The 22,884-nt window shown below is 42.0% G+C and overlaps 2 long non-coding RNA genes across 7 annotated transcripts in view; one reads left to right on the top strand and one right to left on the bottom strand.

Annotated features, from left to right (window-relative positions):
• The window catches only part of LOC109494953, a 31,780-nt gene that overhangs the window by 3,575 nt on the left and 5,321 nt on the right, over positions 1–22,884 (top strand). The window contains exons 3-5 of one of the 5 annotated variants that reach the window (XR_006590590.1): positions 4,491–4,558; positions 9,452–9,552; positions 9,677–9,782. This is a non-coding gene — a long non-coding RNA (uncharacterized LOC109494953). Of the gene's footprint in view, positions 1–4,490; positions 4,569–9,451; positions 9,569–9,676; positions 9,783–22,884 lie in introns of all 5 variants that reach the window. The other 4 variants (XR_006590592.1, XR_006590591.1, XR_006590593.1 and 1 more) reach the window with 4 other exon arrangements.
• LOC109494688 overlaps positions 12,294–22,884 on the bottom strand; it is a 55,503-nt gene continuing 44,912 nt past the window's right edge. The window contains exon 10 of one of the 2 annotated variants that reach the window (XR_006590582.1): positions 12,294–12,423. This is a non-coding gene — a long non-coding RNA (uncharacterized LOC109494688). The remainder of the gene's footprint in view (positions 12,424–22,884) is intronic. The other variant, XR_006590585.1, reaches the window with a different exon arrangement.

Here is a 22,884-nt window from a genome sequence, read left to right as displayed (position 1 = left end):
CTAAAGAGAGTGTGAGATACAGACAACTCCGAGCTAAGACCACAACAGGAAAGGCATGAACACTGCTTAATGTTTTTTTTTTTTTTCTCTCTCTCTCTTTTTTCTTGACTGAAGTATAGTTAGCATACAATGTTATAGTAGTTTTGGTTACAAATGTCAAAATCCCTGTGGCTCCAAGAAGAGGACTCTGGACTTGTGGTGGGCCCAGTCCAAGGTCGAGGACTCTGTCTCCACAGAGGATACACATGCCCGAAGGGCATGGGCAGGACAAGTGTTGGTACCAGAACTGTGATGATTTTTTCCAACATGCCTGTGACATTCCCCTATATGTCTGGCCCTAGTCGTGGGTTGGGGAGGTTGATCTCCTGTTTTGAAACAAGGAATACAAGACTGCTAGTGTAGGGCAGATGGCTCAGAAGGAAGCAGAAGAGGTCCCCCTTTAAAGACTAAATCCAGACTTCTTTTCCACAATAGAGCATGGCCTGACCCAGGGTGAGCCTGCTGTGTGGCCATCCCGGCACTGGGGTGAGGTGGGGTGAACAGACACAATTACTGACTTGTGTGCGATCTCATGACTATTTGTGGAGGTGCACTGAGAGCCTGGGGAAGACCATCCACTGAGTGTCTGCCCAGCCTTGAGGGGAAGGCCTGGTTGGGTTCATAGGCTCTCCTCCTCCAGAAAGCGCCCCAGTTCTTCCTGCCTTTCTTCTTCCCTCCTTCCTTCTTTCCTTTCCTTCTTCCTTCCTTTCTTCCTTTCCTCCTTTCTTCTTTTTCTTTTTCCTTCCTTCCTTCCTTTTTTCTTCTTTCTTTCTTTCTTTCTTTCTTTCTTTCTTTCTTTCTTTCTTTCCTTCTTTCAGCTTAAATGGGGGTAGAACCTCATTTGTAAAGGCTTATTATTTATCACTGCAATTTTATTCCTAATAAATATTAGTATTAGTAACATTGAGCATTCAAAATAATGGCTCTCTAAAAGTGCCCACATCTCAATCCCTTGAACCTGTGAATATATGGCCTAACATGGTAAATGGGGCTTTGCAGTCATGATTAGGTGAAGGTATTTGAATTGAGATTTACCCTGGGTTATCCAGTGGCTCAGTGTAATGATATGAGTCCTTAAATGTGGAGAACATTTCCCAAATTGAATCCTAAACAGTTATGGAAATGGAATGAATCAAAGAGATTCTACACGGTTGGCTTTGAAAATGAACACAGGAGGCCAAGAGCTAAGGAATGCTGTCAGCCTCTGAAATGTCACAAAGCACAGATACTCCAGAAGAGCCTCCAGAAGAGAAGGCAGAATTGCTCATATGTTGATTTGAGCCTGGTTGAGGCTCTGACATACAGAAATGTACGATATTAAATCCGTGTTATTTGTGTAGCTAAGGTTGTGGTATTATGGTGTATACGTAGCAAGAGTAAACTAGCATATAATAATATGAAGCAATTCGTAACAACAATCATAATAGCAACAGGCACTGAGGGATTAACATGTACCCAGCACAGCCCTGTGTGTTCTGTGTGCTTTAAGTTACTTAACACTGTATTCCCGGTGATGTTGGATGACAAAGTTATTCTCCTATCGCATTAAAGAATCTGAGGGACAGAGGGGATGAATGTCCTGTCCTGAGGAAAGACACCTAGGAAGGAACATAGCCTAGGTTTCGTCGTAGGGTAGTTTCACGCCTGGCTCCATTCATGTCTACATTGTTCTACCCTGGGTGATTAAACAGAAAGTTGTTGCAAGTCTCTCTATTCCATGTTTGGCCATGTTACAGTGATACTCTGCTGGTGTCACTATACAGATAAATACTGATGTCAGAGAATGGGTGAAAAACGCAGCTGCAGGTGTTTGACAAGAGGAATAGAACCCAAGGACACTTTCCCATCCTTAAGTCCCCCACACCCCCTCGACCGCTGTGGCTGAGGGACACAGGAGGGGCTCCGGCACCCAACCAGTCCTGGTGAAGTATCAGGGCTCTTTTGCCTGCTCCACTAAAGTTCTTTAGTTTCTTTTCTGTTCCCCCACACGCTTTCTCCTCATAGATGATCAGAAGGGCCGAGGGACAAACGATCTCTTCAAATTAGCTAAGTCAGTGATTCTGTATTATAAGATCAATGAGTTTGGCTTTCCTACAGAGATTTCCTCTCTGGGGGTGTGCTGACCCCTGCCAGGTTTCTTGTCATATTATCTCACAGAACAGACTCCTGCATCCTGGGTCCCATGCAGGCATCGAGTCACCACAGTGCCCGTCGCTGCAGGCATTTCACCCACTGAATCACCCCCTGGTAGCTGTATTCACAGCTCTGGCAGCCCTGGGCTCCTTTGGTACCTGCATCAGGACGTCTGAGCCTCTGGGACTGACCACCTACGACCTCCAAGCAGTGTGTGCCTGTCAGTGGACATCTGGACACACTGCACTGACCCCTTTTGCTGTATGCTGTAGCATCTGTTCCTGCATGGTGATTTGGGTGGTAATAAATTACACCCGACCTGGTATGATATGATTTCTCGCAGAGAGGTCAACAAAGACCAGACAGAAGGTTGTGCAACAAGGTGGCGAAGGATGTAACCCTAGTTTGAGTAACCTCTCCACAGTTTCTGTCGCCAGTCCCCAGTGCTGGTTTTTACTTCCTTATTGTCTGTTTCCTCTCCATGTTTCTTACTCCCTTAACCTGAACAATGCTCCTTCTCTGTTGGCTGTTGGCCCAGCCACTGTGCGCTTGACTCACCCCATTTCTCTATTCAGAAAGGAGTCGGACTCAGGGAAAGAGGGTTGGGGGTTAACTTTGCTGAGGTTCCTTCACTCCCCATATTGTTATGGCTCTTATATGACTTCGGTTCACATCATAATGTAATGTCGCTGTGCACCCCATCCTTCCTGATGGCTTGCTGTGCCCCCTACACCTGGAAGAGACCAGCACTTGCACCTCCTGGTGTCAAGGCTGAACGCATCTTCCAGTTCTCCCACATCATGCCATCTCATGCACATCCGAAGGTCTAAGACCATGACATTCCCAAGGAGTGCTTAGTCCTTCCTGCAGCCCATGAGTCACTGAAGCATTTCAAGTACCTTCATGACTTTCTCTTGGTCTGGGTGCTGCAGTGAATGAGAGGTGGTTTGTTGCAATAAGTAGATGTGTACACAATTCTTTCTCTGGAGGATGCATCAATAAACTCAAGGAAGTTCAAATATCAATAAATTACAAGGAATGTCAAGGGGCGCCTGGGTGGCACAGTCGGTTAAGCGTCCGACTTCAGCCAGGTCACGATCTCGCGGTCCGTGAGTTCGAGCCCCGCGTCGGGCTCTGGGCTGATGGCTCAGAGCCTGGAGCCTGTTTCCGTATCTGTGTCTCCCTCTCTCTCTGCCCCTCCCCCATTCATGCTGTGTCTCTCTCTGTCCCCAAAATAAATAAATGTTGAAAAAAAAAATCTCGTCATGTTGACAGATTCTATCTATACCTTCACTCAATTGCTCTTCCCACCTCATTCTTTTTTATTTATATAATTTAAATTCATAGTGCTTTAAAATAAAGATTTTCTAGCAAAGCAGGGTTAGACAATTCATACTTTGGAGGGTTTTCTTTTTTAATGAGTCAGAATTTCATTTGTAAAGCAATGTTAATTACTCCTGCAATTTTATTCCTAATACAGCGTGATGAAAGTAAGAAGAACAATAACCCCTAACAACTTCTACTTTTTCTCCTGAATCCAGTCAGTGTCATCTTACGTGGCAGAAGGGACTTTGCACATGTGATTAAGTTTGAGGATCTATAGAAGGAAGAGGTTTTCTGGACTACACAGATTGGGCCAATCTTAAAATACAAGTCCTAAAAATAGAACCTATCCTGGCTGTACTCAAAATGAGATTTAACAATGAAAGAAGGACATCAGAGAGATGCTATGTTCCTTGCTTTGAAGATGAAGAGGTCCAAAAGCCAAGAAATGACAGTGTCCTATAGAATCCTCAAAAAACAAGGAAACAGATTCTTCCCTAGGATCTCCAGAGGGAAAGCAACACCGTTAATACCTTGGTGTTAGCCTGGTTAGACCTGTTTTGGACTTCTGACCTACAAAACTATAAGATAATACATTCATGTTGTTTTATTTTATTTTTTATTTTAGGTAGAGAGAGCAGGGGAGAGGGGCAGAGGGAGAGAGAGAGAATCGTAAGTAGGTTCCGCGCTCAGCGCAGAGCTTGACACAGGGCTCAATCCCACAACCCTGGGATCATGACCTGAGCCAAAATCAAGAGTCGGACACTCAACCTACTAAGCCACCCAGGCACCCCGATTTGTGTTGTGCTAAGGCTGTGGTGCCTTGTCACAGCAAAGGCTGTGGTGCCTTGTCACAGCGGTAAGAGGAGCTAATACATAATTATTTTGAAGATTTACAAAAACAAAACCAGCAACGTATATTGAGTCATTAATGTGTGCCACATACTTCTTCTCCATGTGCTTTCCATGTTTTAATTTTAACTCTGTATTTTCAGGATCAGAGATAAGTGTCCTGTTCCAAGACGTCATAACCTGGAAGAAATATGTCTTGGATTTGATTAAGGTAGTTTGAGGTTAGTTTTATTCATTTCAACATTGTTTTCCACAGAGTGATTAAAGGAAAATTTTTGAGGGATCTTGAATATACTTCCATGTTCTGTCATGTCAATATTATACTGATACTTGGGTAGTGGTGATGTCAGCAGGGACACGTAAAGCAGATGAGGACACAAGAACTGAAAATGGCCGTCATGCACATCAAATGCTCATAGAGGATTCAGTTATCTTCATTTTGCATCTAATTTTCCTATAAATCAGGCTAAGAATATAAATAAAAGTAAACAGGAAAAATTTTAGGAAAAACATGATCTCTGCTCTTTTTTTTTAAGTTTATTTATTTATTTTGGGAGAGACAGAGACATTGTGAGTGGGAGAAGGGCAGAAAGAGAGAGAGAGAGAGAGAGGGAGAGACAGAATCCCAAGCAGGCTCCATGCTGCCAGTGCAGAGGTCAACATGGGGTTCAAATTCACGAAATCTCACGAAATCGTGAGATCATGACCTGAGCTGATAATAAGAGTCTGTCACTTAACAGACACTAAGTGTGCCTAAGTGGACACGGACTGAGGGGTGGGGCCAGGCCAAATGTGTGTCAGGTATATGGTAGTTTTTCCCTGACATGCCTGTGACTTCCTTTCGCAGGAGAGAAGTGAGGAGACTGATCTCCTGTGTAGTGATAAGACGTGGAGGCTGCTGGTGCAGGGTAGATGGCTCAGAAGAAGGCAGAGTCCCCTCGAATAGAACATTTTAAGGCTAAATCTAGATTCCTCACCCACAAGAGGGCATGGTCTGATCAAGGGTGAGGCTACCATGTGCCATCCTGGGGTTGGGGAGAGGTGGGATGAAGAGACACAATCACTGACCCCAGTGCGATCTCATGACTATTCCTGGATGTGCGCTGGGTAGGGGACAGGCTGGGGCAGACCATCCACTGAGCATCTGCCCAGCCCTGACAGGAGGGCTGGGTTGGGACATTGGCTTTGCCCTGCGTGTGACCTCCACAGATCACCTGCCAGGGCATGGGCCTGTGTGACACCTGTGTGACAGAGATGTCATTGTTAGGACAGCACCTTGTTTCCTCACCAAAGTGGTGATGCCATCCTTCACTGTTTATTTGCGTCATGCTATCTTTACAGCAATAGTTGGTACCACGATAATCTTGTGCTCTACCATCACCAGTTGAAATAAGCATAAATGTGATGCTTTCATTGACATTGTAATTACCTTACCTATATAATTGCTATTAGTTCTTTTTTTTATTGCTATTAGTTCTTCTGCAAACATGAAGATGCTCCTATAAACAGGTTTAGATAAGCCATACTCTACATGTTTTTGAGAGATGTGAATGAAATGTAACCTTTTTTATAATGTAATGTCAACAACTGCTGCCATTTTGTTCCTCACATATAAGAATCATAGTAATTAGCATAAGCACATGAACAAAAATAACACTAGAGCCACATGCATTATGTGCTGGGCACTGCTCCATGCCCTCTATATGTTTTAATAATTTAATAATTATGTAATTGCCCATAACCATCTTGGAAGTCAAAATTATTCCTATTTTAAATAGAAAGCTGCGAGGGACGGAAGTGATAAATGTTCTGCCCTGTGGATTCACAATCAGGACGAACATTTCCTGGATTCGCCCCTAGGGTAGTCTGAGGTCTAGCTCCTTTCTCTTTGACAACGTTCCTCATAGAAACTTGTTACAAGCCTCTACTGTCTGAGTTTCATCCTTACTGTACTGATGTCATGGCAGTGGTGGTGTTGGCAAGGTCAGCTGACGATACGTACTTCCACGAACACACACAGGTCAGTGAGTCTGTGTGGGGGCACCAATGAGGCTGGATTCCCCAGCAGAGCCATCCTCGTGTGGGATAGTTGACTCATGCCAATTGCTTTGTCCTTCACGAATCCCTGTGGTTGCTTCCCATCCATGTGTCTGGTAACACGGAATCCCTCACGTCAGGCGTCCTGCCTTCTGAGCTGCCCCCAGAACACTGGGCTTGTGGATTCATTACCCTTGGGTATTCTGAGCCTCTGGGATGGATCCCTGTGAACCATGGAATGTCCTTTCATGGAGGTATCTGGACACACTGTGTAGACTCTAATGTTGTATCATGCTTTCCCTCAAAGTTGCCTGCGTAACAGAGAACTGAACTTTAATATTTGTCATATGGGGTTCTGGGGGGGGAGGTCCTTTTCTGAGCAAAACCAAAGCTTCCTAAAGGTAGGATTAAACTATCTCATGAGCAGTCCCCAGGGCTGCACCTGCAGCGAATGTCACTGTTGCGAGCTCCTTCACCTTGTTTCCTGGCCTCTCACTCTGCTTTCTGATCCTATCACTATTCTCTGTACCTCTGTCCTCCACTCCTTCTCTCCTTGTTCCGTTCTACCTCACTACCCCATTTCTCTCCTCTGTGGCTTCACCACAGCCCCATTTCTTTTTCTCACATGCCCCCATTCACTTCTCTTGTCTAATCGGGGTGGACTCCAGTAACGGAGAGCAGAGGGGACCTGACACTGCTAGACATTGAACTCTGTAGACAGAGTGTAAAACTAATGTGAGTTGCTGCTTTCCTGAATTCCTGTCCTGTCCCATGGGGCATATTTGCCTGAAAACATTGAGTTCATTCACTTGACCTTGACCAGCTCCGGCCTGCCCTTCCTACTTGGTCACTGTGACTAGAATCACATAAACAAGAACCTCCTGCATTTCACTCACCTCACCCAACTGATGAGCTGTCTTACTCCGTAGGCTCAACAAACTTCCCAGGCCATCCAGGCTCCCCGACGCTGTAAGATTCCCAGGCACACCAGTCATGCCAAACACTCCATTCTTTCTTCCCGTCAGTTCCCTCCAAACCCTCAAAACTCACCAAGTGCATGATTTTGGATCAGTGCTTGGGCACTTGATTTTTTCTGCTTCTTCACTTGAGTCTTAGTGAAACAGGTGTGTAGATTTTGTTACGACTCACAAAGCTGTACGCACACAGTGTTCATGCATTTTGTCGTTAAGTTTATGCATTACCATAATATAATAAGTAAAAAGTTGACAAACCTCCTCTGTGTTTCTTCATTCCATTTGATTTCACCACTTTGTGTTCTCTTTCATCTGCAAGTCGCACTCCTGACCCTGGTTTTTCTCCATGTCGAGTACAGCCTGTGTCTTTACGCCACCGAAAGTATAAAACCTGGAGGTAGACAAGTGCCAGGTCCAGAGTGCTCTAGGTTAAGAAAAGTTCTTATATCTTGTGAATCTCCCTTAAAGTCTGTGGAAGGCATGAGTCATCTGGGGTAGAGAGACAGGGAGAACACAGCCTGTCTGGAGGGTTGAGTGGTAGGTCTGGCCCCTGATCCCCGCAAGGTCTTGGTCAAACACAGGAGATGGACTGGAGATGTGAGTTTAGTTTAAGGAGTAGGTCCATGCTTCATGGATGCCACTGGCAGCTTGACCCTTTTTCTCTGATGAGCTTGTAAGCCTGGCTCCCGGTCCAAGGCAGGAACAGGGCTATGGTTCACGGGGTAGTGGACAGGCTTGTGGAAAGGGCATGATGCACAGGGAAAGGTTCCTGTGTTGTCCGTGACATCCCCCTGTCTAGAATTTGATTTTCCCCTGAAGATTAATGGCCCAGTATCCCTCTTCCTGGTCTCCTGTTTTCAGGCGGCTTTTGGGGAACTACACTGCTTGAGGCAGGAAGCACCTATTGTGGGTGCTCAGGAGTTATGGCAGACTAGATGAACTGGTCCAGGCCCAGACAATCAAACTTACCTCCTCCAAAATCCCCTGGGGACTTTGAGAGGACAAAGGGTGCACCTAATCAAATAGATCTGTTTCTGATATGCATGATCTCCTGCTGTGTGCAGTGGAGGTCATGGGGAATGGTTACAGCCTAGGGTCACAATCCAAGTGAAGGACCCTGGAGGGCAACAGGGGCATTGGTGCCTGGCCTTCCTATGTCCTCTGGCCAAATGCCTGTTCATCTCTGGGTCTTCCCAGGACTGAGGAAAAGCTGAAGATTTGGCTACAGATTAATGTGTATCCAGCATTTATGAAGGTATGCTGATTGCTTTCTGACCTGTAATTGCCCACTCATTAACTCTTTGACTCGATAGGGACATTTCCTTGCTTGACGTGTGCTCTCCTGTGACTCTTGCATACAGGATCTCCGATGCTCAAGGACACATAAGACTTTTTAGAGGGTAACAAACTGTAGTGCAGACCAGATGAACTGGTTGAGGTCTTGAAGCCATGGGTAAGAGGAAGCCATTCCCTGAGGAGGCATGGACTGGCTTTGGTAATGTCTTGGGCATGGCCAATCTTGTAGTTTGGGATGAGAGCCATAAGCGTTGACCACTGACTTGTGTGTGACCTTCCAGTGAGGGCCTGACAGGTCTTGAACATTCTTAGGATGGGGGTGAGGCCATTAATGTTGCATACGATTGGCTCAGTCTAGGACCTGGGAGTTATGCTGCGTCTCTATAATGATTCTTCTATGGTTGTATTTACTTTTCTGAGAACCAGGAAAGGTTCTTTACTTTTTAAGATTCATACAACTAAGTTGGGCACACCCAGATAATCCAGAACACTCTGCCCAACTCAGTGTCCTTACATTTAACCAAATCAGCAAAATCCCTTTTGCTATGTAAGGTACCACATTCACAAGTTCTTCACAAGTACATCTTTGGGGGAGCCATTATTCTGCCTACCTTCTATGAATTGAATCATGCCCTCCATAATTCATATGTTGAAGCCCTAACCCCTAATGTGATGCTATTTGGATATAGGGCCATTGGGCCATTAGAAGGTTGTGAGAGGGGGTCCTCATGATGGGATTAATGGCCTTATGAGAAGAGACCTGAGAAGTTACTTTCTTTTTCTTTCTACCACCTGAGGATATGGCAAGAAGGCAGTGGTCTGCACACCAGGAAGTGGATTCTCACCAGATACCAAGGCTGTGGCCACTTTGATTTTGGACTTCCCAGCCTGCAGAACTGTGAGAAATAAACTGGGTCTGTTGTTTAAGTGCCCCAGTCTATGATATTTTATTATAGCAGCTTGAATTGACCCAAACACTCCCATAGTCCTCAATCCCATGCCACATTCCTATCTTTTTATAGGAGATCAAGGCTACTGAAGGGGTATTTGAGTTCATTTATCTGACTTCTAAGGACAACAGTGTTTACATTCAGAAGTGGACATCTCGGAAGAAATTCTTCATCTAGGGTGAGTTGATCACTCTCCAGACTCCTACCCCTAACCCTTGGCATGCGTTCCTCCAAAGTGGACCATTCATCTTCCCAGGCTAAGAGGTCACCCTCTCTGCACATTATTCTTCATGAGGCACCCAGGACACTGCACTCCCAGGACTGGTCAACCATGCCCCATTCTATACCTGCCCCAGGGTCCCCTGAGCCTCTGGAATAGACTATTTGTGGACCACAGTGTGTTCTTTTCTGTGGATACCTGCATGCACTTAGGTCACCCTCAGGCTCTGACTTCTTTTCCCATGAGTGCTTCTGAATCATAAGAAATTAAAACTGAAGGCAAGCCACAGGAATTACTAGGGAGAAGATTTTTAGTTGGAAGCGGTAACAAGGCAAACCACAGATCTACAAAAGAGGAGGCAGCTATGTTATTTATTTATTTATTTATTTATTTATTTATTTATTTATTTATTAAAGTTTATTTTTACTTATTTTGAGAGAGAGAGATGGAGAGCAAGCGGGGGAGGGGCAGAGAGAGAGAAGGAGACAGAATCCCAAGCAAGCTCCATGCTATCAGCACCGAGGGCTCGAACTCACAAACCGTGAGATCATGACCTGAGCTGAAATCAGGAGTTGGATGCTTAACCGACTGAGCCACCGGATGCCCCGCAACTATGCTATTTTAGACTATATTGGGAATATTTTGACTATTATTTGACATGGTTCCTTTTAAAATCTTCCCTTTTAGTAAGTGGCCCACCCATTTGGTTTGGGAACACACACTCTGGCCTACTGCCGTGGGCTGTAGTTCAGCTATGAACTTAGCTTTCAAAGCCTTTGCGATGTGATTCTGACTTCTCTCACTTGTGTGCTGCCCAGAGGCCAATTGTGAAACCTGTTTGGTATTCTATACAGTAGTCGATTTCTCAAACATTTTGCTGTGTTGGCTCTGGTCATTTTCATACATGCATCTCTTAGGAGTTTGCCAGGACATCGTATACAAATTTAGTGAATCCCTTTCTCTGGCTCCATCGTTTCCATAAACAATGCTTATACGCTCTAGCTGGAATAGGGTATAGTGCCATCTTGTTATTGAGGGGAAGTAACAAGGGTGTAGGGATGGAACGCCAGGCTCTAGGAAACAAGATGACAACAGTCACACACACACTGAGGGGGAAACAGACTTTTTGTCCAGGCAAGTCACTAAGCAAACAAATAAAAATCCAGCCACCACAACCACTCACAAGGTGGGAACAGAATCCAAAGTTGGTACAATGTACTATCTAAATTGCCAATTTTTCAGTAATACATGCAGTGAAATAGGAAAGTATGCCTTTTACACAGGAAAAAAAAATCTGTCAGCAGGCATACTGAGGGTGCTGAGATGTTGGACTGAGCAGAAAAGGACTTCAAAGCAGGTATTATAAATATGTGATTAAAATGAAAAGAAAGCATAGGTAAAGATAATTACATGACTCATAAAATAGATAATATGAATACACGAGTTGAGGTTATGAATACAAACCAATGAGAATATCAGGAGTTTTAAAAGTATAACTCATACGGATAAGAGAGTTTCCATGACAGGTTTCAGCTAGAAGTAGGAGGAATCTATAAAACTGAAGACAGATTAATTAAGAGTATCCAGTTGATGGACAGAAAAATAAAAGAATGAAGTACAATGAACAAATCTTAAGATACCCTTGGGGAGCCATTAAATATATTGCATTAAACACATAGCCTTAGTTCTAGAAAGAGAACAAAGAAAGAGGCAGAAAAATTTAATGGCTGAAAGCTCCTCAAATTTGAGGAAACGTATTCATGTGTGCACTTAAGAAGGTCAACAAATCCATAACAGCTTAGACACAAACTTATCTGCCCCTGGAATCTGTGGACTAGATGCACCTAGTCTAGGTCACTGTTCTACAGCGTCTCCCCTTTGGCAGTCTCAGCTGAGACGCACCACAAAGTTTTGGCAGGGCCTTCAAGCTCCTGGGAGGATGTACAGTCAACTGTAGTTCATTTTCATCTTTTGGGGCATAACCATGAGTAAAATACAGGCTAATGATGGGTTCACGGGGCAACTGGAATAATTCTTCTTTGTTTCCTTTACATTGGTCGCCAACTCCACCTGCCCGTGGGCTCCTTTGTTTTATTTTGTTTATTCTTTTAGAGACTTTTGATTCTATTTGTTTATGTATTTTTTTTTTTTTAATTTTAGAGAGATAGAGAGGAGAGGGAGAGAATCTGAAGAAGGTTTCATGCTTAGCATGGAGCCCGATGTGGGGCTGGATCCCAAGACCCTGGGATCATGACCTGAGCGGAAATCAAGAGTCAGATGCTCAACCGAGTGAACCACCCAGGCGCCCCTACAATTTTGTTTTTTAAAGTATGACTTTTTAAATAAACTTTTAGGGGTACCTGGATGGTTCAGTTGGTGGAGAATATGCCTCTTGATCTTGGGGTTGTAAGTTTGAGCTCTGCGTTGGGTGTGGAGATTACTTAAAAATAAAATCTTTTGAAAAAATAAATAAATAAATGAACTTTTAACTTGGAATAATTTTAGACTTACAGAAAAGCTGGAAGTTAAGTATGGAGGGTTCCTGTATACCTTTCATTTAGTTTCTTCAGGGTTAACATCTTACACAACCTTGGTGCACCTGTCAAAACAATGAAATTAACATTGGTACAATACTATGAGCTAACCTAACTTTATTCCCATGTACACAGTCTTGCTACCCATAGCCTTTTTCACTTCCCTGATCAGATCCAGGAGTCTCTATTTGCCTTCTTTAGCTTTTTACAATATGTGACAGTTTTCACTCTTTCCTAGTTTTTCATGATCTTGATAATTTTGAAGAATACAAGTCAGGTATTTTGTAAAATGTCTCTCACTGTTGGTTTGTATGATGTTTTCTCTTGGTTAGATTTGGATTATAGGTTTTTTAGATGAATATATCACAGAAATGGATTGCCCTCTCCTTGCATCATATCAAGTGATACCATTACGAGTTATCCCTGGTTATATTCACCTTGATCCCCTGGTTAAGAAGGTGTCTTCCAGGTTTCTCCACTCTAAAGTCACTACTTTTACCTTTTCATATGTTATTTGGAAGTGAGTGAGTCACTGAATCCAGCCTGCACCCAAAGAGGAGGGAAGTGAAGTTTTGCAGGGGTTTCCACAATTTGCCCCTTCTCTTCACTGATTTCTTTATTCAATATTTTATTTACCACCATCTGGTAAAAGATACTTACTTTATTCTTTTGGGGTGTCAGCCTATACGACCAACATATATTTTGGGCAAATTGCCCCAGCTTTAGCCATTGTGATGTCCTTCAGATCCAGTGTACAACATGATGAACTTTGGTTAATAATACTGTATTGTATACTTGAAATTTGCTGAGAGAGTAGATATTAGGTGTTCTCACCACACACACACTCACACACACATGCACACAAAGTCACTAAGTGACAGATTTGTTAATTTAGCTTGACTCTGGTCATCATTTCACAATGTATACCATATATCAAATTGTTACATTATATACCTTAAATATACATAGTGTTAAAATCAATTGTACCTTAATGAAGCTAGAAAAAAAATCTTTGATTTATGGCATGAGATGATGCCCCAGGGCCACTGTGCATTTTCATTTCTTCAGCTCTGGGATCAACTGTTTCTCTAAGGTCCTGCACTCTTATCACATCCTACCAAATTCTTTCCTAACACAAAGCCTTGCGAGTGCTTCCCATGAAGTCAATAACTGAGAGAAAGTCATAATACATCCTAGCCAGGGACATATTGAGCCTGCTAGCAAAACAGGGGCAATATTTCAATAGAATAGTGGAATCTAGCTGTCATGTACTCGCAAGAGCCTGGAGGTGGACATGGGACAAGAATCTGTGATTGGTGGCCAAATGGTATTGAAGATTAAATTTGGAGACAGGACTTAACATCACCATGTTGTACACTGGATCCTGTGAACTTACTCATCTCATTTCAAGTTTGTACCCTTCACCCAACCTCCTTTCTTTTCCACCCCTCACCCCCACTGGTAACCATGCCCTAGAAGGATGTACAGTTTTTAAATAAGTACATAAAAGTTACAGATATACCAAAAGGACACGGGAGTCAATCTGAAGGACATCACAATGGCTAAACCTGGGGCAATTTGCCCAAATGGCAGGAACTGAATTAGATGGTGGGAACATGTTTCTAGGATGATTTCTAGAAGTGGGGAATGATGAAAGCCCTTGGTGGAGAACAGCCAGAATTGCTATGGCAGACAGCAGAAGTAGGCACATTCAAGGGGAAAAACTGTAAGACCAGGTAGTTTTCTGGCACCTGAGGGGTGTTAGCAGGCCTGGTAGTGTTTTGAGCCACTGTTACTACTTTTGGACCTACTCCCTTGTGCTGACTTCCAAGTTAGATGAAACAGAGATGAACAACCTCCATCAGTCCTTCAGATAAACCACCAGACAGGTTTGAGCGCGCACACACACACACACACACACACACACACACACACACACACACATTTGCCACTAAGGTCTATTCTGTTCCTTCCTGACTCAGGGAGCAGGGTGCCTCTCTGGAAATGCAGGTTGCTGTTGCTTTAAAACCACCTTATAGCTGGGAATGGGGGGAATAAAGGCAAATAAAATCACCACAGAACTTTTCTACTGTGTTGAAGTCATATTGTTTTCTTGATTCAGCATTTGCTTGGCGGCTGTCAGTTGTTGATTGTTTCGCAGAGTTCTGATAAAGTTGGTTCTGACATTTTCTGCTTGTTTTTTGATGTGTCTCGGGGGGAGATGAGAGCTTGCAGCTGCCTACTCTGCCATTCTGATGACATTACTCCTCTAGATATTGGTTTTTAAATACCATACTCTGATTTTAAAAATATGGGCTTTGCAAACGGGTACAGAAGTCAACCTGAAATCGCTCCCCATAGGCAAAGCTAGAACAATTTGAGCAAATACATAAATAATATGAGGACTGGATTATAACCCCCAAAACAAAATAAATCTCCATGAGTCCATAATAATGTCAACTAACTAACTAAATAAATAGATGGGGGTGGGGAAGGGGAGCAGATCTCCCTTACAGAGCAATTTGAATTAATTCCAATTACTCTCCCTGCCCTGGAATGTGGGCTGGACTTAGTGACTCACTCCCAAATGAAAAGGTATGGAAGGGGAACATAAAAAGTGGCTTTACAGTGGAGAGACCTGGCAAGTCGCCACTTTAACCAAGTGATAAAGGTTAACATCGCCAGTATCATGTGTATATAATGTACCCCTGATACGATTAGATGAGAAGGGCGATTCTTCTTTGTGGTAATTTTCTCCACAAAAACCATAATTTCAGTCTAATAATAAGAATACAGGAGACCAATAAAAATTGGGGGACATTGTACAAAATAGGTGAGCAACACTCTTTTAAGTTTTCTAAGTTAACGGAAAACAAAGAAGGATCAAGAAACTGTCACAGATCGGAGACTGAGGAGATACAGTGACTGAGGGCTGTGATATTCTGGATTAGATTCTTGTATGGAAAAACCACATTTGTGGAGAAACTGATGGAATCTGAATAGAGTCTGCCATTGAGTTAATAGCATTGTGTCCATGTTGATTTTTTAGTTCTGACCGGCGTCCCCTGGTGATGTAAGATGTTCTCATTAGGGCAAGAACTAGGTGAAGGGTATGAAAAAAAATTCTACGTACCATTTTAGAACCTTTTATGCAAATGTAAATTTATTCTATGATAAAAAATCGAATAGAACAAAAAATAGAGGATACACTTTTGTGGAAGGACGCTGAACAAGTTTGGAGATGACAAATTATGCTAAAAGGAGAAATTCAATCAATTCTCCAAAACACTAATTTTTCAGACCTCACTTATTCTGTAAATTCTCTACAAATCTACCCTGGGTCTGCATCTTCCAGTGTTTTCATCTTACAGTGTTTATGGTATTTGGTTTTATTTTGGGAAACATGTTTTATTTTAAAGTAGTCAGATTGATTAATAATGGCCTCCACATTTTGTGCCTTCTGTATCTTGGAGTCCTAAAGATAGTCTCCTTTGTGTTATCATAAAAGTTTAAAACTTTTGTGTTACGGAAACTAGAATATTCTCCCTTTCCTCACCTAACGATTCTTGGTTGAGCAAATTACGTAGGGAAGTTTCAGGATATGTCAGCTGGACTTTGACCCCAGGCTTCTCTGGATCTATTTCTTTTTTGTACGCTTTGTTTTACTTTGGATGGAGTGAGGCGTCTGATGTTAGAGAACCCCAGACACAATGGATCTTTCCTTTTATTCAAGTTAATTTTGTGTCTTTTGAGAATGTTTACAGTTCATATATACTTTAGAACTTCTAATTTGTTGATAGTTCTTAACCGTTTTGAAAATGACATGCACATTTTATTGCTAAACCACACTGAAGGTAAATCACAGAAATCAGTATGTTTCACCCCTGAATACATGCGTCTCCTAAGAACTAGGATATTTTACACAGCCAAGAAACTCACATGGGCTAGATAAATTTACCTAATATATATTAAATTTTGAAACATTTTTTAATCATTCAACTAACATAAGGCTCCACATTCTTGGGCCTCTAGAACCCACATCATAGACACCTCTGAATAAACATCATTTATCCTACAGACTGTGTACCATAGACAAAATAGATTCCACATCTCAGATATTTCAATATCCTATTCTAGACATTATTTCTAGAGACTCCATTGCTAAGTCCGGAAAAAAAAATCCGTTTCTGGTACCATTTCAATCACTCAGGTCTCAGCCATATTCACTTACCCCACGGACATTTGCTACTGAACCCACAGACACTAATCACTGACCCCATACAAGTCCATCAGTGTCTCCATATACCACCATAATGAATCTCCAAAGTCCCATCACCCATTTCACAAACTAAATTCTACAACCCACTGTTCCAGTGAGATTTGTGGGCAAGTCCCCAGGTGGGGCAAGAAAGAAGAGAGGCACCAAAGACCCCATCTTTGCTCACATAAAGATTGTTGTCCTTCTCAAAAATGACCAGCAGATGGCAGAAAAATCCATGTTTTGGATACGTAGACTCCTGCTCCAAACATTACGGAGCTTTGAGATAGGGTTTTTTTGTGTGTTTGTTTTCTGTTTTTGTTTTTGTTTTTGTGTTTGTGTTTGAGACCAGCTAATCTGCCTGGTGAATAATGAGAATTAAAGATCATTGTGATATCAGAAAATTCTCCATCAACACATTTTCTTCTCAGCCCATTGCAGTCCACCAGGGTCACTGATAACACTCCAGTGTCACCGATCCCAATCTGTACCTATCTGAAGATTCTTGTGGTTCATGTCACCCTTCTCTTCATTAAAACCCATTAGGAGGCAATAACTACATTGAGACCTATTTATGAAAGTCTTGAATGTAGTATTTCATGTTTCCTACTAGAGTTTTTCGGCATTGCCATAGAGATTATTTGTTAATCCAAAGTGATGAATCTGTAATGGCCAGAGTGGTGTATATAACATATTTGGATGAAACTAAGAGTTCATCTGCCTCTTAAATTAGGTTGGTGGAGGCTGCCCTATACTTTTTGTAATAATAATAAGAGCCGATGTTTGTTCAGCACTTACTATGTGCTAGGCACTGTACCAACCACTTTACATAGTAGGCAGATTGAATCTTCATATTAACCCCACAAAGCGATGACTATTAAACAGTTTTTACAAAGTATACAGATGCCCAGAGAATTCAAGTAATGTGTTTCAAGGCCCTACAGTTAGAAAAATGCTCAGGACCGCATCTTTGCACCTGTTCACACCATATGCAATGAATACTATGGCGGTAGCATTGTTGGGGCTTTATGGATTCAAAAGAAGTTCTTGTTCTCTTGCCCCTGCAACCCATGTGTTGGAATCTTCTCATTACGGGATCTGGGAACCAGTTTTAGTTGTGTTACCCTGGGTAAGTATGACCATTAATTAGCTCTTCAGGGGGCATTGTGACAATATCTAGGCTGATGTGAGCAGAATATTTTAAACCAGGACTGTCCCACTGGTTCCAGGTTACACGACTCCCTTTAGGGCAGTGGCATGTTTAAATTACACATCCCAACTCTTGGCAGGGATCAGTTCAAGTCTGTCTTCTTTTCCTTCAGGCAAAACATCACTCCATTCTTCAACTTGCTGTGTTTCTCTGGTGGTATAGCTCGATGCTCAAGAGCTTTGAGCAGCAGCTCTGCATCAGCACCCCAGGGCTGTTGTGAGACATGTGGTGTGCAGTGTCACAGTCCTGTGCCTAGAAAGCAGTTTCCCTACTCATTGTCCCATCTCCTACAACTCGCCACAGTAGTTGGGATTCTGGGTTGAAAGTAAGAGAAACCAACTCTAAGGCACTCATTTAAAAGGGAGTTAAGAGAGGCACCTGGGTGGCTCAGTCGGTTAAGTGTCCGACTTCAGTTCAGGTCATGATCTTGTGCTCCGTGAGTTCGAGCCCCGCGTTGGGCTCTGTGCTGACAGCTCAGAGCCTGGAGCCTGTTTCAGGTTCTGTGTCTCCCTCTCTCTCTGACCCTCCCCCCATTCATGCTCTGTCTCTCTCTGTCTCAAAAATAAATAAACGTTAAAAAAAATTAAAAAATAAATAAATAAAAGGGAGTTAAGAAAGGGTTGCTCATCTTTCTCTATCAGGAACTTCTCCCTCACCCACATGGCTCTTTTGGTCATGACCATCTTTCCCTGGACACAGAGTAGAAGGCTTGGGTCAACCCAGTCCAATCAGAGTACCCCAGCTCAGACCACACTTATTGGGGAATGAAGGGTACATGGCCCAGTGAGAGTTCTCCTTGGATTTTTATGCCCGAGAAGAGAAAAAGCTGGTTATTTTCTGTGGGGTTTCTGAGTTGGCAGATGAGAACCTGTCTGAGGAAGGATGCCAGAAGAGTCTCGCAGATTCACGAGGGGGAGAGACGGACTAAAAGTCCTACGGGCATTGAGCCCTAGCATCAAGCTAGGCCTGAAGCCAGGGGCAGTTCTTTATTTCCTAATTAGGAGAGCTCATAGATCTCCCTCTTATGCTGAAGGGACTTTGAGCTAGTTTTCTGTCACTTATAACCTAACATACTGGTTTGTATGCCTCAATCCACAACAGGCTCTGTGGGTTCCTTCAGGCCCTATTTAATCATTTCCTTAATGGATGATTATTTTATTTGTAAGATCTTTATTTTTTAAAGTTTATTTATTTTGAGAGAGAGAGGGTGCAAGTAGGGGAAGGGAAGAGAGAGAGAGAGAGAGAGAGAGAGAGAGAGAGAGAATCCTAAGCAGCCTCCGTGCTGTCAGTGAACTGTGAGATCGTGACCTGAGCCAAACCCAAGAGTTGGAGGCTTAAGCAACTGAGCCACCTGTAAAGATCTTTAAAGGAGAGCATCTCACTAATCAGCAACAGAGCCCTAGAATGTCACCATTCATCATCCTTCAAACTAGCCTCAATATCTGGTGCTGGCTTTAGCATCATTTGGTGTTGCATTATAAATGAATTCATAGCTTTAGGGATATTATCTTGTTATTGTCTGTTTTCTCTTGGGTGAAAAATTTAAGGTCAAAATCATTAAGTAATTTTTGTAAAGGCAAATTGCTGAACTTGGGGAGGAAATCCACTAAAACTTTTCAACTTTAATATTAGGCATTCCTAAAACCTAAATATGGAACCAAGGGATAATTACGTTTGCACAAAAATTTGGCATCAAGAGCACGAGTTAAATCACACACAGATCACTTAAATTAGCACAAATGGCCTATCCTCATCATCTGTTTGCCAGCTCACTTCCCTGACAAGCAATGATGGTCTCAACCAAATACTGTAGAGACTCCTAAACTCCCCTCAGCTTGCAAAACCAAAAACTGAATTCAGAGTATGTGAAAGAGAGATGTTGTAAACATGCTTATGACAAGATCTGGAAATTACTAAGTATGCTATTTTTCAACATATATGTGCTAAGCATCATGAAGGCCAGGATACCTCCATCTTCTGTCATTAACAATATGAATTGGTTATCTCCAAGGGAAGTATTCAATTTGAATCACATTTTCAGGAAACATCTCGAAAGACTGGAAGGTAAGAGCTTATATGCCAGTAGTCACATTTTGAGATTGTCTGCATTGTGTTAGTGGGTCCTAGATAGATGAGAAAGTCCAACAGAAAAAGAGGACAAAACTGAATGGTCAGCATTTCATTTTGTTGCTTTATTTTAAAGTTAGTGGTTATACAAAACCAAGAGCACACTGTATACACAGTATGTTAGCCAACTTGACAACAAATTATATTAAAAAATAAATTAAAAAATAAAGTTAGTGGTTATAGATTCAGTCATACAAATTTAGTATAACAGACGTTTACAAAGGAATTGTAATTTAAATACAATGCATTATGTGACATATTTAAGTAAATTGCACTTTGAAAAGAGAAAAGGTGTTTTTTTTAATGTACTCAGAGGTGGAGTATGTTTTTCATTGTATATGATATTGCTATAAATGATATCTGCTGATATTAGCCTTGATCACTTGGTTAAGATGGTTTCTTCAGTGTTTTTCTACTAGAAAATCACTATTTTCTCCTTTCCGTATTCTATTCTCTGGGACATGGTAAGTCCTCTCCATACTTAAGAGAAAGGAAATGAATTTCCCACCTCCTAGAAGGCACATATCTACACATGCTATTTGAATTGTTTTTAACTTTTATTTATTTTTGGGAGACACAGAGAGACAGAGCATGAGAAGGGGAGGGGCAGAGAGAGAGACACACACAGAATCTGAAGCAGGCTCCAGGCTCTGAGCTGTCAGCACAGAGACCGACATGGGGCTCGAACCCATGAACTGTGAGATCATGACCTGAGCTGAAGTTGCATGCTTAACTGACTGAGCCACCAGGCTCCCTTGCAATTCTTCTGTAAGGAAGATTTGTCCCTTCTCCTCATTTATTTAATATTTTGTTTTTATTGGCACAGAATGATGGATATTTATTTTATTCTTTGAGTTATAATTTAATATTATGTATTTGTTAGGAAAATTGTCCCGTATTTTAATTGTTTCAGTTGTTACACATTTTGCTTGGAAAATTGTTCCAGCCATGGCTATTGGGAGTTTTTTCATATTGATTCATGTGTCTTTTTAATATACATGGGATCATCTTGTGTGTTAACTGCCCTTGCCCTGTATACAGCCCTTTTCCAAAAGAGTTCTGATTTCTTTTATTAGATAATGGTGTTTAGAAACCAAGATCTGGGCACTAGGTGTGCTCATTGTTATCAGGGTGTCAATGCCTCTAGGTCTGCTTAGGAGACAGAGCCAGTAAACAAACAAACAAACTAATTTAATAAATAATACAAACACATTTATATATGCATATTTATTTATATATACCTACAAATGCTAATCTTTGTATATAAGCATATCTATTTGTGCATCTGTGCATCTGAATATATATTAAAATAAACATGAATTCATACTGCACTCATATATCTCTGACCACAGATACAATGTGGTCTTTCTCCCCCTTGCTTATGCAGGGGTATTGGATGAGTTCATGGGTGGTACTGAGAGGCCCTGATAGGGCATAGGAACAAGCAATTGATCCTTGACCCATTTGGCACCTTCTCCTGATGCAAAAGCCTGGGCATGTGGCTAAAATCAGGGTGGGGTGCCCAAGTGGCTCAGTGGGTTAAGTGTCCAACTTCAGCCTAGGTCATGATCTCACTGTTCCCGAGTTCAAGCCCTGTGTTGGGCTCTGTGCGGACAGTTTAGAGCCTGGAGCCTGTTTCAGATTTTGTGTCTCCTCCTCTCTCTCTGCCCCTCCCCCACTCACGCTGTGTCTGTCTCTCTCAAAAGTAAACATTAAAATAAATAAATAAATAAATAAATAAATAAATAAATAAATAAATATCAGGGCTCACGGCCTGAAAAAGATTGAAATGTTATATATTAGAGGCATGGCAATAGGCCCCTGATTGGCAAGTAAGGTCCAGCCAACTGTCTGCCTGAACTTGGGAATTTGCAGAGAACGGAAAGAGAGTGGTCATTGTAAGTTGAGGATGTAGGGACATGGCTATGTACAAGAAAATTCATGGCCAACTTTGAAGGACATTGGGGGAAAGTGACTATAGGGACTAATCTCTGAGCAATTTTGTGACATCTTACAGAGTTCTTTCATATTGCTGGACCTTTCCAGGGCCAAAGAAGTAGTCACAAGAAAATATTGGTTTCCTTTTAGGAAATGAGGATGATTTCAGTACATTGTTAATTTGCATTATCATAACATTAAAACCATGATTAATACTACCCTGGTGAATCTTGTTGTTCCTTTTTAATCTATATGAAACTAGGATAGTTGTGATGTGCCATTGATATCATTTTTTGCTTTTACATTAACAATATGACTGAAATTAATACTGCAATTAGGAATGAAGAGATAGTTCAAAACTAGGAGAATAAATTCATATTTTTATGAGTATGGTGAGGCTTGAAAGAGGTAGATCCTTGGGGTGCCTGGGTGGCTCAGTTAGTTGAGTGTCCAATTTTGGCTCAGGTCATGATCTCATGGTTGGTGGGTTTGAGTCCCACACTGGGCTTTGCGCTGACAGTGTGGAGCCTGCTTCAGATTCCCTGTCTCCCTCTCTCTCTCTGCTCTTCCCCCAATCACACTCTCTCTCGAAAATAAATAAACATTAAAAAGAGGGGTAGATAATTATTTATTAAAGTAGTGTTCATTATTGCTAGTGTGAGTAATAATAACTACTAACCATGAAGTGTACAAGTCCAATTGATTGAGTGCTTACTTGGTATCAGGTAATACTTCAAGTACATTTCATGTTTTTAACATTTAATGTTGGCAGTGGTCCTGTATGAAAAGTTCTGTAATTATTTACATTTAACAGTTGAGGATTCTAAGGAGTGAGTTGTTGAACGAGCTGTCCTGAGGTCCTACAGCCAGAAATTAATGCAATTTGGATTTTAACCCAAGTACCTTGAGTCCAGGTACTATTAAGTTAAAATTTGTCTCTCATGATGGTTAAAGGAATACTTACCACAAACCACTAATATTATTTATCCACAT

This window comes from Felis catus, chromosome E2, assembly GCF_018350175.1.
Source record: "Felis catus isolate Fca126 chromosome E2, F.catus_Fca126_mat1.0, whole genome shotgun sequence".
In the NCBI taxonomy this organism is placed as follows: domain Eukaryota; kingdom Metazoa; phylum Chordata; class Mammalia; order Carnivora; family Felidae; genus Felis; species Felis catus.
The sequence above is the reverse complement of the archived record's forward strand: the minus strand, read 5'-3'. Positions and strand labels throughout refer to the sequence as shown.